At 35.5% G+C, this 13,718-nt stretch overlaps 1 protein-coding gene across 1 annotated transcript in view; it reads left to right on the top strand.

The window, feature by feature from the left end:
• The window catches only part of LOC120354551, a 34,408-nt gene that overhangs the window by 16,790 nt on the left and 3,900 nt on the right, over positions 1 to 13,718 (top strand). The window lies entirely within an intron of this gene.

Here is a 13,718-nt window from a genome sequence, read left to right as displayed (position 1 = left end):
TCCAATCAGGCTTTAGGAAATTCCATTCAACTGAGCCAGCTCTCCATCGTGTCACTGATGATATAAGGTCAGCTATGGACCAAAGAAAATGCACCATCCTTACCCTATTCGAATTTTCTAAAGTATTTGATATTGTTGATCATAAAGTTCTTTTAAATAAGTTAGCTATTCTTGGTTTTAGTCACAACTCATTAGTTTGGTTCAAATCCTATCTCTTAGGTAGGAAACAATGTGTTTCTTTTAGTGACAACAAGTCAAATTGGAAAAATGTTATGCATGGAGTACCACAAGGTTCAATTTTAGGCCCTCTCCTATTCACTTTGTATGCTAATGACCTTTTCTCCATTATCAAGTTCTCCAGCTTCCATACTTATGCAGATGACCTTCAAATTTATTTAAGCTGTCCAATAACAAAAATTAATGAAACAGTTGGAATAATGAATCAGGATATCAATTCGATAGTTGAATGAACAAAGAAAAATGGCCTTAAGCTTAATCCCATCAAAACACAACCCATTATAATTGGATATTCTCGTCTTACAAACAATATTGACCTTGAATCGATTCACAAAATTAGTGTAGATGGTAATGACATTCCTTACTGTAGCTCAGTGAAAAATTTAGGAATTATTATGAATAATACTCTTGACTGGTCAGAGCAAGTGAACAAAACATGTAAAAAGGTATTTCCAGCAATGCATACATTGAAGAAAATGCAAGACATCCTCCCTAGAAACATTAAATTGTTATTGGTTCAATCTTTTATCTTTCCACATTTAATGTATTGTAATTCTGTTCTCAACGATATGCAAGTCACTCTGAATGATAAACTACAGTGTTGCCAAAATTATTGTCTATAAGTTTCGTCTACTCTCTTCAACGTGATGAACATATCACCCCTGCCCACATTGCCAGTTCAACATTGAAGCTTCCCGATCAAAGACGTTTTCGAATAGTCAAGCTTGTTAGAGATATCTTGAAATATGGTAATCCGAACTATTTCAAAGATGATTTCAAATTTGTTTCTGAAGGTAGGAGGTCAGATACTTCACATACTAGAACCGGAGAAAGTACATTAAGGATACCCAACCATCGAACCACTATTTTCACAAAATCCTCTTTAGTCAGTGCCTGTCGTGCATGGAATGCACTTCCTGTTTCTATCAGGTCCATAGAGAGCCAAGCGAGCTTCATCCTGACTTTCAAAAAACATCTTATGGAACAAATGACTGAAACTGTCCGGCCCTAGAACGATCACATGGCACCCATCCCTCACCCATCCCTCACCCATCCCACCAATATAAACCTATAAACCTTTTATAGAATGAATATATATATATATATATATATATATAATATATATATATATATTATATATATATATATATATATATATATATATATATATCATATAAACTCATGTTATTTTAATCATCCACTGCATACTGCTGTATATTACTGAAAGTTGATTACCCTGATCTACTTTCAGCCTACTCCATTTTATTAATCAATAATTTGATCTTATCTACCTATATAATTATTTTACTTTATTTTTTTCTGTTTTTTTTCTCTTAAATATTCATATTAATTGAAACTTTTACAATATTTCCATTCATAAATAAATCCTTAGTTTAATCAATGAAATTAACGTTTTGGTAGAGAGTTAGTGGGAAGGATATTTTTAATATTCTTTCCGAAGAATGGACATTGATAAGTCCAAAGCTCCGCCAATTCATGTAGATGCATAACAATATAATTATCTATAGTTATTATATTACAAATTGCTTTCTCATATCATATACAGTTCAATAATTATTTTCTTAGTCTATATTATGTAAATTTATCTATAATTTTGCTGTATTGTAAGCTATTGTATTTTAAGTGTATAAGCCAGTATATATTGTAATCTACATGAATAACCCACACAGCACAGAAAGTTTCAGATATGTATCAGTTATGTATCAATGATATGTAAAATATACATATCACATGATATGTCTCTGATACACATCAGTTAGATATCAGTAATGGCCGTTTTTCAACATAACAAATGCTATCTCTCAGTTATCTATCAGATACCTCTCTTTGAAACTTACCCACAATGCATCTTTCCTGCACATGCGCTGTGGCACAGTTCTAGTGAGCATATTTTCAAGGTATCAGATGTTATCTCTCAGTTATCTATCAGATACCTTTCTTTGAAACATACCCATAATGCATCAATTCTGCACATGTGCTGTGGCCCAGTTTTGATAACCATTGCAGTTTCAGCTCTGCATCACTGAATAGTTTGTTTACTGTTTGGAATTTGCCATTTTCGTTTTGTTTAATGACGTTTCGAAATTGAAATCTTCGAAATATTAGTAAGTATCTAACAAGATTTTTCTTCTTGGTATTAGAAATATGGTGTTCTAGATACTTTTCCATGAACCATCAGATACATTTTACTTGATAATTGTATAGTTTAGCTGGTCTTTTTCCTGGCTTTTTTGGCTTTTTTTGAATCTTTCCTTTCATCTTTCGAAATTTGTGCAAAAAAGTAGGATTTTGAAATCAATATGTAGGTAGTTCTCAGAGGCGAGGCGTCTGGTCATCTTTGGATTCGCCGATGACTGGACAGAAGTTGATGTAATGTGTATATTATTTAATTGAATTGAAATATTTAGAAAAAATACAAAAATAGGTGAAGAAACCAAAAGCTATTAGTTTTTTAGCGAGCGCGCCAAGTTTGAATAGTAGACTAGTGCATCATCATCATCAGTTCCATCCGTTCAGTGTGATTCTCAAAAATATGCGATTCCAGTAATGCTATTTAGCATTGGTTACCACCACTCTTCTGCATTATCCCTCTCCCACACTCCCTCTCACGATGGTGTAGTAAACGGTCGAAGACATCGCTATTTTCTGCGATTCCACTGTTCCGCGCCAGTGTTGCAAACCGTATGATGATAGAATGTAATTATTTTGTTTGCAATCTGTTAATGAATTAAAAATTATTATGATTCACTTTCAATTTACCAAATTTATTTTTATAATTGAGGGCAGTTTCCGAGCTTAATATTCAGCTAAATCTAGACTTTTCAACTCTGAAGTCAGAAATTTGGGTTAAAATGGGGCGTAGAAGCAGCGCTTGGAACAGTCAAATTTCTGAGTCTATTGAAAGTAACAGCTAAATCCCGAGCTCGGAAACCGGTCCTTTTAATTATTGATATTTTGATAATTATTCAGTTTGATAATAGGGTGTTAGTTTGCAAAACTGTATCTAAACTAGACTCGATAGATAAAAGCAATAAACAAGTGTAGTGTGTGGGACGCGGTTAGTGTCGGTTAATGGTTAGTGTCGCGGCGTGGACTCCAATTATTTGGATTTCAATTAGCCTACTGAGTACTGAGTAATGGAACTTATTTATTACTATTAGATTGAATAACACCGTTTGTTCTCTATTCAATTATTGAATTATTGTTTCTATTAGTTTCTAGTGTTCTTAAGCTTAAGACTGTATCTATCATTAATTAGTGATTCGATTCAACTAGCTTAATAGAGTCATTGATAATACGGGTTCAAGTTAATTCTTAGAATCTTTATTTTCTAAAGATGATGTAAAGTGTTGTGTAATTCTTCTTTTAGTCTAAAATGGCAGCTGCGGCCAGTGATATTATTGTTCAACTGGAAAACAAACATTTTAGTTCATTGACTTTTGAACAAAAAATATTACTAATTGAAAATAGGCGCCCTTGCACTGTTTTAAAAAATGTATCCAATGAAGTTACCGACAACAAGAGAAAATACACCAGACATTTCACACCCTCGAACTATGACAATTACGAATGGCTCTGTGGAAGTGAAAGTTTAAATAGACTATTTTGCTGACCATGTTCCCTGTTTTCTCGTGATAAGAACAGTTTTTAAAGGAACATCTAGTGATATTCAAAATGAGCTGATTACAATTATAAGTGACATTGTAAATGAAGAAATCCAACGAGAGATAAAAAGATAAAAAACGCAAGTTTTGTTTCTATAATGCTTGATGAAACTCCTGACGTGAGAAAAAAATCGCAGCTGTCTACAATTCTTAGATTTGTGCGTGAAAATGGATGCGTTGAGGAGCGGTTCATTGGATTTACGGATGTTAGTGCTGATCGTTACGCGGATGGACTGTTGGCTCATGTTAAAAGAACTGTAGAAACGTACAACTTGGCTGATAAATTTGTGGTTCAAACATACGATGGCGCTGCTGTTGTCAGGTCTTTTGACTGGTCTTCATAAAAAAGTGCAAGACGTGTACCCTACTGCCCTTTTCACACATTGCTACGCACATGTTCTCAACCTTGTACTATCACAAGGGATGAATGAGATTCATGAGTGTAATGTATTTTTCTCTACTCTCAATATGATATCAACATTCTCCTCGCATTCTTCAAAAAGATCATTTGCGGTTCAACAATATTTGAAGAAGTCAATACCATCCTTTGCACCCACCAGGTGGTGTTTCACATCTCGACTTGTGAACACTATTGAAACTTACAGAGAAGAGATTATAGAATTTTTCAATAGAATCAATGAGAACGAAAATGATGAGTGGGAAGGAGCAGACAGATGCACTGCCATGGGATTCATTCAATATCTTGAAAGTTTTCAGACTGTGTTTCTTCTAAACACATTTTCGCCGTTATTCTCACAAACTGATTTAATCTACAATATTTTGCAAAGTGAGCAAGCGGACATAATGACGTGTTTGAATGTGATAAGAGACTTTGAAAATGAGCTAAAATTTTATCGGAAAGGGGTGATCAGTTGCAAAGATTGCAAGGAAAAGGAAACTGGAAGAGATGAAATATCATGTGATCAATGCAAAACAGTAGGTTTCAAATCAGTGTGGGAAAATACTGTTTCCACCGTGGGCCTACCCCCCAATACAAGAAAGAAGACCAAGGAAGAGTATGTATCTCCTGAACAAAAATACAGGAGGATATATTATTCTATTATTGATAATTTAATCGGACACATCCAAGCTCGATTTTCAACATTGGGAAGCTTAAGATTTTTTGAAATTCTGAATCCCAAGAACTTTGAATTCTATTCCACCCCAGATATGTTTCCTGACACTCTATTCGTTCTTTTGAAACAACTCTATCCAAAAGTTTTCGATTTTCAAGGACTAAAAAGTGAATTGGTAGTGTTCTATCGTACTTCAGTATTTCAAAAGAAATCACCAGTTGACTTGCTACAATTTCTGAAACGAGAAGGCCTGGATTCATCATTCAAAGAGGTGTTCCGACTAGCGAATTTGACCTGCACAATTCCAGCAACCACAGCATCAGTTGAGCGCAGTTTTTCAGCGCTCAAAAGGATCCACACCTATAAAAGATCGAGCCAGACAGAAGAACGACTGAGTAATCTTGCTCTACTGTCGATAGAGAAGGGGCTATTGGAGTCTTTGAGAGAGAAGAATGACTTCTACAATGTAGTCATACAGAAATTCGCAGCCAAAACCAGGAGGCCGAGTTCCTGTATAAATAAGGTAGGATTTTGAATAGTAAGTTCATCTTATACTGTTATACTAGATGTTATCTTGCTCTATGAATAATCGTATGAAATTATCTTCTAAGTAGTGAGGGGGGTGCAGCTTTCATTCGCACTTTCAACTGAATTGTTCCTGGAGATGACTGAGCCAAAAAGTCACGCCTCGCCCCTGGTAGTTCTACATGTGTGTACTGCAATTATTGATAATTAATTTGATAATAATTATTCAAAAGGCTAGGCCAATATGCTTACATAACTTTCAAGTAGGCTTATAATGATGCTATTATTGCCTATTGGTACCCTACCATAGTCATCAAGGTATGAAACTCTTTAGCATGATGTGTTAAAAAATTGAAATAATTTCTTTGACTAGAATATAGGCCTAGTTGGCTATTTACAAGATTCTGGCCAATGATTAATTTTTTTTAATGAGACGGTTACCATGATTACTATATTAATTGATTATCTATGATGATCTGCTTCTTTCTCAAGATTCTTCATATTTTTCATTTATTATTTATTTCCAAGATTTTAATTTTTTTCATTGTAAATTGATATGTAACTGCTATTTCAAAATCTTCATTTTCAAGATTCAACCATTCTTTAATAATAATAATTTTCGTATGGCTTTTATTGGTGGGGAGTTCCTGATGGGAGTTCCACCTCGCCTGGATATATCATTTGAGCCGTCAATGGGCCTTACGACTGTCATACTTCAGTCGGGACCAACAGTTTAACGTGCCTATCCAATAACACGGGAGTGACCTGTTCAGAAACTTTTGGCTCTGAGTGGGGTTTAAATCCGGGATCTCTAGGTTGCTACGCAAGTACTCTATCCACCATTAAAAAACTATTCAACTATTTTCAAGATTCCTATTTTTAAGGAAATACAGTATCATGTTTTTGTTTAAAAGTAGGTTAGCATCTAAGCCAATGAATTGGTTGATAAATGTGATCCAAGTTACCCCTAGTGGAAGTGATCAATAGAGATCAATAAAAAAAAATGTATTGATATCAATAGGTATTTGGGCCAATACACATCAATAGGTATCCATGGATATGTATTGATGTGTATTGGCCCAAATACCTATTGATATCAATACACATCAATACATATCCATGGATATCAATACATAACCTGCTGTATTGATATCAATACACATCAATACATTTCCATGTATATGTATTGGCCCAAATACCTATTGATATCAATACATATCCATGGATATCAATACATAACCAGCTGTATTGATATCAATACACATCAATACATTTCCATGGATATGTATTGATGTGTATTGGCCCAAATACCTATTGATATCAATACAAATCATTACATATCCATGGATATGTATTGGCCCAAATACCTAATGATATCAATACACATCAATAGGTAGCCATGGATATCAATACATAACCAGCTGTATTGATATCAATACAGATCAATAGCCATCTATAAGCAGCCTGTTTCCCTTATGGAAAAAATTCTCTTTTAAATCTAGGAGAGCAGCTTAGGATGAAGATAACATTTGCAAGGATTATAATATTTTAACCCAGATGCAACAGGCATCAGACAAGAGAGTATACCTGTTTAATTATCTATAATTAATATAAGTGAATTGGATTCAGTGAATAGATGTCTATTGACATATTGATGAAAAATTAAGGGATGTAAATAGTTAAGACATAAATAATGTGAGAAGTTTGTTTATTAAAATAACTCATATGCATGTCATTTATCTATTAAGAAAGGTCCTTATTGTGGTGCTCCAGAATACTTTAATCTCTTCCTGTTCAAAGTAGCAATTTTTTGAGCTACATACTGGTTTATGTTACTGCACCTCAATTCAATCTCAATTTTTGAAGCATTTACATTTTCCTCCAGGATCCGGTGTTTGAACATTTCCAGAACAAATACCAGTTCAAAGTATACAATCTTTACAAATTGGAAAATAAGGATTTTATTTCCTGAATTAATCTGCTAGCATATTTATAAGTCCAAGATAATACAAGAGCGTTTTTTTCACGTGAAAATTATGTCCTCACAGTTTTACATTATAACGTCATATTCTGGTGGAAAAGTCGAGAAAATCACATTTTTTCATGTGTAAAGTGTAAATGTTCCAACTTTTCACGTGAAAAGTAAGTGAAACTAAAACTTGAGAATAACGGTTTTTTTGTTTCTACATTTTCACGTTATACTGAACATGTATACTGAACTCTCAGAAAAGAACATGAATAAAACGTTTTTTTCTACATTTCTTGTCCCACATTTGGTAATTTCTTTTGCATGAAAATTTCCAAAAATTCACATGAAAATAACGTTTTTAAAATACATTTTTACAATATTTTATCGTGAAAAGATGGAGAAGGATTACCTTAATTTTATTATTCTGAATAAATAACCTTTTCAATTCTTTATTTTTACATTAAAAAACTATAAATCTTATAAGTAGTGGTGTTTTGAGAGAGCTGCCTATCCAATAGAAATCGAGGGGTGTGGCCTCCCCCCTCCACCCCCCCAGCCCCAGTCGGCCATTTTGGCCCCGCCCCCAGCCAATAGGAATCAAGGGGCGTGGCCACGCCCCCCTCCACCCCCCCTGCCCCAGTCAGCCATTTTGGCCCCGCCCCCCTCCACCCCCCCTGCCGCAGTCAGCCATTTTGGCCCCGCCCCCCTCCACCCCCCCTGCCCTAGTCAGCCATTTTGGCCCCGCCCCCAGCCAATAGGAAGCAAGGGGCGTGTTCAAAATGGCGTCCCCCTTCCCTAGTGTAATTTTGTCCCCCACCACCCCAACCAATAGGAAGAGGCGACGGCCATTGTAGCAGGTGTCCATCTCCCCAACCAAGAGGTTCCCCTACCCAGGAAGTGCCCCCGACGGCGGCCATCTTTGTTGTAGCAGGTGTTCTGACATCTGCCCCAGTTAACACCTGCTTAATTTGCATATTAAAAATATCCCCACATTTAAAATCTTTAAACTCTCAAACTACACTACTAGCGCTAAACTCTCAAACTACACTACTAGCGTTCAAAGTTTGGTGCAAATTAAACTATGTTCCTTGTTTTCCTCCACCACAGGAAGAATGAAAAAAATTACATTTCATATTTGTTTGTATGAGATGTCATTTTCCCCACACTATGCTGTAAAAGGAATGGTGGCGCTTTTTTTAATGTGCTTTCCCCATATTGAGAAAACTCTAATTGAATGTTGCTATAATAGGATGTAGAATAGATAGGCTTATCTATTCTACATACTACTATAGTTATTCATTACAAAGTGTTAATCAACATTAGGCCTATTGCACAACAATATAGTGCATGTTCCTTTTTCCACCACCACAGGAAGAATGAAAAAAATTACATTTCATGAGAATTGTTATTTTTCCCACACTATGCTGTAAAAGGAATGGTGGCGCTTTTTTTAATGTGCTATCCCCATATTGAGAAAACTCTAATTGAATGTCACTTAGTTATTCAATACAAAGTATTAATCAACATTAGGCCTATTGCACAATCAATGATGGGAATGGGGTTTTTTTTTTTATTTTTATTTTTTATTTATTTTTTTTTCATATATTCCTTTCTTCTTCTAGAAGAACAAGAGGCGATTTACCTTCTCGCTGTACACACTTCAGATAGAGTTTTTGTTTGTTGAAATCCTCAAGTGTTTGAAGATTCAATACACTCAGAAATTTCTCAGGTAAGTAAACTTCGCAATAATAGTCACCATTGCTGTCATGATCGTATAACCTCATTATGATTCGCTGTCCCTGCTGTGTTCTCACCAATCTAGCGTGTACAACACGGTACCACGAATCATGGTCAAGATCTTTGAGTGAGACCGTTGGATATTCAGTTTTCGAAATATAATTGAATGACTTCATACTAAAAAGTCTATCATTTCCAGTGTTGCTTCTCTGCAGATGGTGATCCATAATAATAATAATAAAAGCTTACCGCGAGCGCGATCGAGTGCAAGAATAACAAAGCAGCTATATGCTTGCGTGGGTTGTCGGTTGAAGACTGAGCAAACCTGTTAAGCCGTCAGCCCCCCACAACCCATTCCGTTTCCTGTCGACTCCTTCCACATTCCTTCTGTTGACTCGTTCTCCCCTCCGCCTCCTCACACCTTTCCTTCTGTTGACTTCCCGCCATTCACCTTTACACGCACTCTCGCTTTCTACCTTCTTCTTCTTCTTCTTCTTCTTTACATGTAGCCGCATTCCTTTCTTCTCCACTGTTCACCTCTTCTTTACAGCAGCTAGTCGCTTCTTCTTCTTCTTTACATGTAGGCACATTCCTTTCTTCTCCCACCTCTTCTTTACAGCTAGTCGCCGTATCTTCTTCTCCTCCTCTGTTCACCTCTAGCGATCTTAAAATTTCTTCTTCAATTCTTATTAGCTTGTTTACATTCAAACTAAAGGGTCTGTAATAAGCTAAGTAATCACTGATATCGTTAATATTAACTGTATTTAGAAATATTGCTTTCAATTGTCTAGCAATACTACTGTTTTTTGTCTCTATTGCTTTTTGACACAAATCATACCATTCAATGTAGTTTTGTAATTTAATTTCTAAACATTCTGGCGCATAAGACCAAGTTTGTGGATTCATTATAGCTCTTCAATCTGCTGCTAGCGAAGGTACACTAAATGAGTGGTACTAGAACAGTGAAATTTATTGCTTTTCGCTTCTCCCTTCCACCACTACCTACATTTTCGCTACAGGTCAGACTGCATACTCTCGCTTTATGCGAAATCAAATCAAATCCACAATAAACACATAGTATGCTTTCCCCATCAAAATAAAAACCTTGTCGGGCATAGTTGCGTTTTCGTTGTTTAGTTAACAGCTTACAATGTTTCATACTTTCCATTCTATTATTTTCGCATGTATAATCGATATCAGCAGCATTACGATTCAATGAACTCATATTTTTTGTAGGCATTGAAGCAGCAGCAGCAGCACTATTCTCCTTTGTTTGCTTGTTACACATCAAGATTGTCAAATAATGATACGCACTGAACAGCGCACACCGCCCATTGGACGATTTGTTATGAATTTTGCATACACTAAAACACCAAGAATTTTCAAACATTGTATAGTCTGGTTTTTGAATATCCTCCGGCATAGTAAGCACATTGTTGTGTAACCTTTTCAAAAACTGTGTTTTTTCTCTTCCCTTTGTATAGATTGTGGGTATAATTTTGCAAATATGAAGCAAGCAGCGCGTCAGTGTAAATTAAGTCGCCTTGGTCCCATCTAATTTTATGATAGTTATGTTCAAGCCAGCTGACATCACGGTACATTTTTCTACTCAGTAATGTTTTCGGAAATGGTGATTTAAAGTGTAGCACAATATGTCGTAGTTTGTAATCGATTATGGCTACCTCTTTAATAATGATAAAATTATCATCACTTTTGAAAAAATGAAACTCGACTACAGCAAAATCAATGTCATCATTTTTCCTGTCGCATTCTTCTTTACTCTTCTCCTCCTCCTCCTCCTTAATTCTTGCTGCCTCCTTCTCCAATTCTTCTTCTTCTTCTTTATCCAAGTCGCATTGTATGCCAAAGTCTCGAAATTTTGTTGATACTTGCTCATCATCGTCCATTTTCTGTTGTCCGTCGGTGCATGCACACATTCTATGTACAAATGCATCAAATTTTGCTTTTGTCAATGATGACAATGATGATGATAATGATGATAACGATGACGACGACGACGACTGAGGAATATCTATGTTATTATTCAAGCTATTAGAACACATTACAACTGAACACTGATGTAATTACTGTTCATACACACACTTTTATATACCCCCCTCCTCCTTCTTTGTCATGCATAGCTTGCTCTTGCGTCAAATTACTGTACTTCACGAACTAATGCGCTCAATGGTTTGTATTCTACTAATGTGTCACTTATCAAAATACAATATGCAGTCGTTAAATTTGGCACATTTTCTGTAAACTCCATTTCCAATCGAATGTCTGTTGACGATGTTAAATGATCAGCTTGATGTGAACAATCTAGTACAATTATTGGACAGCAATCAGTAAAAGTTTTATAATCTACAACTGTACCATAATCAGTATGAAGTCCTAAATTATAATAGCTGGGCGCAAATTCAATAAACATTTTGTACAAAAGTTGATTGTTTCCATTTATACGATCATACGGCAGATATTCACTATTCAGGAAAAGTTTAACATCGTGCAATTTGCACATATCAAATTTCGACATTGACTTTCCCATTACATTTTTCCTGTTTGTCTGAAATGCTAATATTACAAATCGCGGTGTATCAGCTTTTGAAGCCGTCTTTATAGTCCAAATCGTGCTAACACTGTTCGGCAGCTGAGGATATTCGTGGATATCCCATTTTCTGAATACAATTTTTTCAATGGCCTATCCTGATCGACAATTTTCAGAAACTTCAATCTTAAATGATCATCTACATGAATATAGGGCACTTTCCAAAGCAATTTTGTTATTTCCAATGACATTGATGTTGCTTGCGATGACTCAATACAATTAATATCTGTTGCGGACCTCAAAAGCACAAGCTCTTGTCTCATATTCAAAATTACATATTGAAAATCTTCGAAAAATGGCAGAAGTAATTTTAACGGTACGCAATAAGCAAAAGTATTATTAGTTAGTGTTGATGCACTATCAGTGAAACCTGCTAAATTATATGTATTTTTATCGTTTAGTTGTTTCACTAAATATGATTTAATAGTAGAAGTAATACCTACTAGTCGACTCTTTGCAACGACTGTACCTGCCAACTCAAATCGTATCTCATCAAACATATGTGCTACTGCATTTGAACTGAGCGTATATACAGCCTCGACCGGCGGATCATCAGGTTTGTCTTTTGCCGGCGGTTTTGTACATGTAATTTTCCCCTCAACAATAAGAAAAGATTTTGCAACTAATGAAATAAGGTCATGAGACGATTTCGACAAACGTATTTCATCATTGTTATTAAATTTCAAATTACCATACGGCGCATGCGTATGATAATCAAATTTTGTTATATCTGGATAATAGTGTATGTCTTGTCAACATTTAGTATGTCACTAATTGCTGCCGCGTGTTTTGACGACATATTTCCAATTCACTTTAAAACCAAGCTTTTCTAAAAACCTTGCTCGATTATGTGTTATCAGTTTCACGGACTGATAAGTACTAACGGTGTCGGTTGCTGCATGCTAAAAGGAGTCCTACCGCCACCACTCCACACCTCCTCGCGCCTAGGTTGTTATACACAACAAAACCCATTCTGTAGCGCTTCTTGCTCTCTCGCTTGTGTTGTTTGCGTGACTAATGCTCACATCATTCTAACACATGCTTGATCCATCACCGCCTCTCTCTCTCTCTCTCTATTCCTTCTTTCTAATGTGTACTCTTATTGTTATACTATCGCCGCGGAAATCAACTAGTTTACCATTCTGATCAACTACTTGAATTACAATCGATTGAATTTGTGGTGTGTTTAATGGAAAGTAATAATTGGCGATGGTGATTCATTTATTAGAAAACCAGGTGCAACCTTTGGTAGGAATTCAAAAATTGTATGAACCTCTTGCCCATTTCGATAACTGCCACATGCAATATTACAAGTAACCTGGAACGATGTTATATTTGTAATGGATACTAAACGTTTAGAATAATGCCATTTATTTGCTGCAAGAATTTCTCTATCAAAACCGAGTATATCGGCTAGTGATGTGTTCATTGTTAAATCAACATCTTTATCTGCTTTCAATTCACATAGCATTGTCATATTATTTCCTTGTATAATTAGATTTGAACTATCAATGTTCAATTTTCTCTTTATTTCATTTATTATACGATCAATTTCGTAGGAGCCTGTATCCAAATCAATCAAGCTATCACCATACTTAAAAGATGAGTTACATTTTTAATTATATTCGGTACACTATTGTATGTCCATAAATTAATCAATCCAATTTCATATGATAGCGTGCGTCTAGCTCTAGTACAGTGGGAAGTACTTCAATTAGACAACTGCTGCTGCTGCTACGGTCTTTAGATGATAATGTTATTACAACCATTGCGTACTACTACTGTTTTACCACCACCTTCTTTCATACACATCTACAAGTGAACTGTCTGCTATAACGCATCTGCAAGAAATAAAAGACAAAATGACCGCATACATTACT

This window comes from Nilaparvata lugens, chromosome X (genome assembly GCF_014356525.2).
Source record: "Nilaparvata lugens isolate BPH chromosome X, ASM1435652v1, whole genome shotgun sequence".
NCBI lineage: Eukaryota > Metazoa > Arthropoda > Insecta > Hemiptera > Delphacidae > Nilaparvata > Nilaparvata lugens.
Note: the sequence above shows the minus strand (reverse complement) of the source record. Positions and strands in the feature narration are given on the sequence as shown.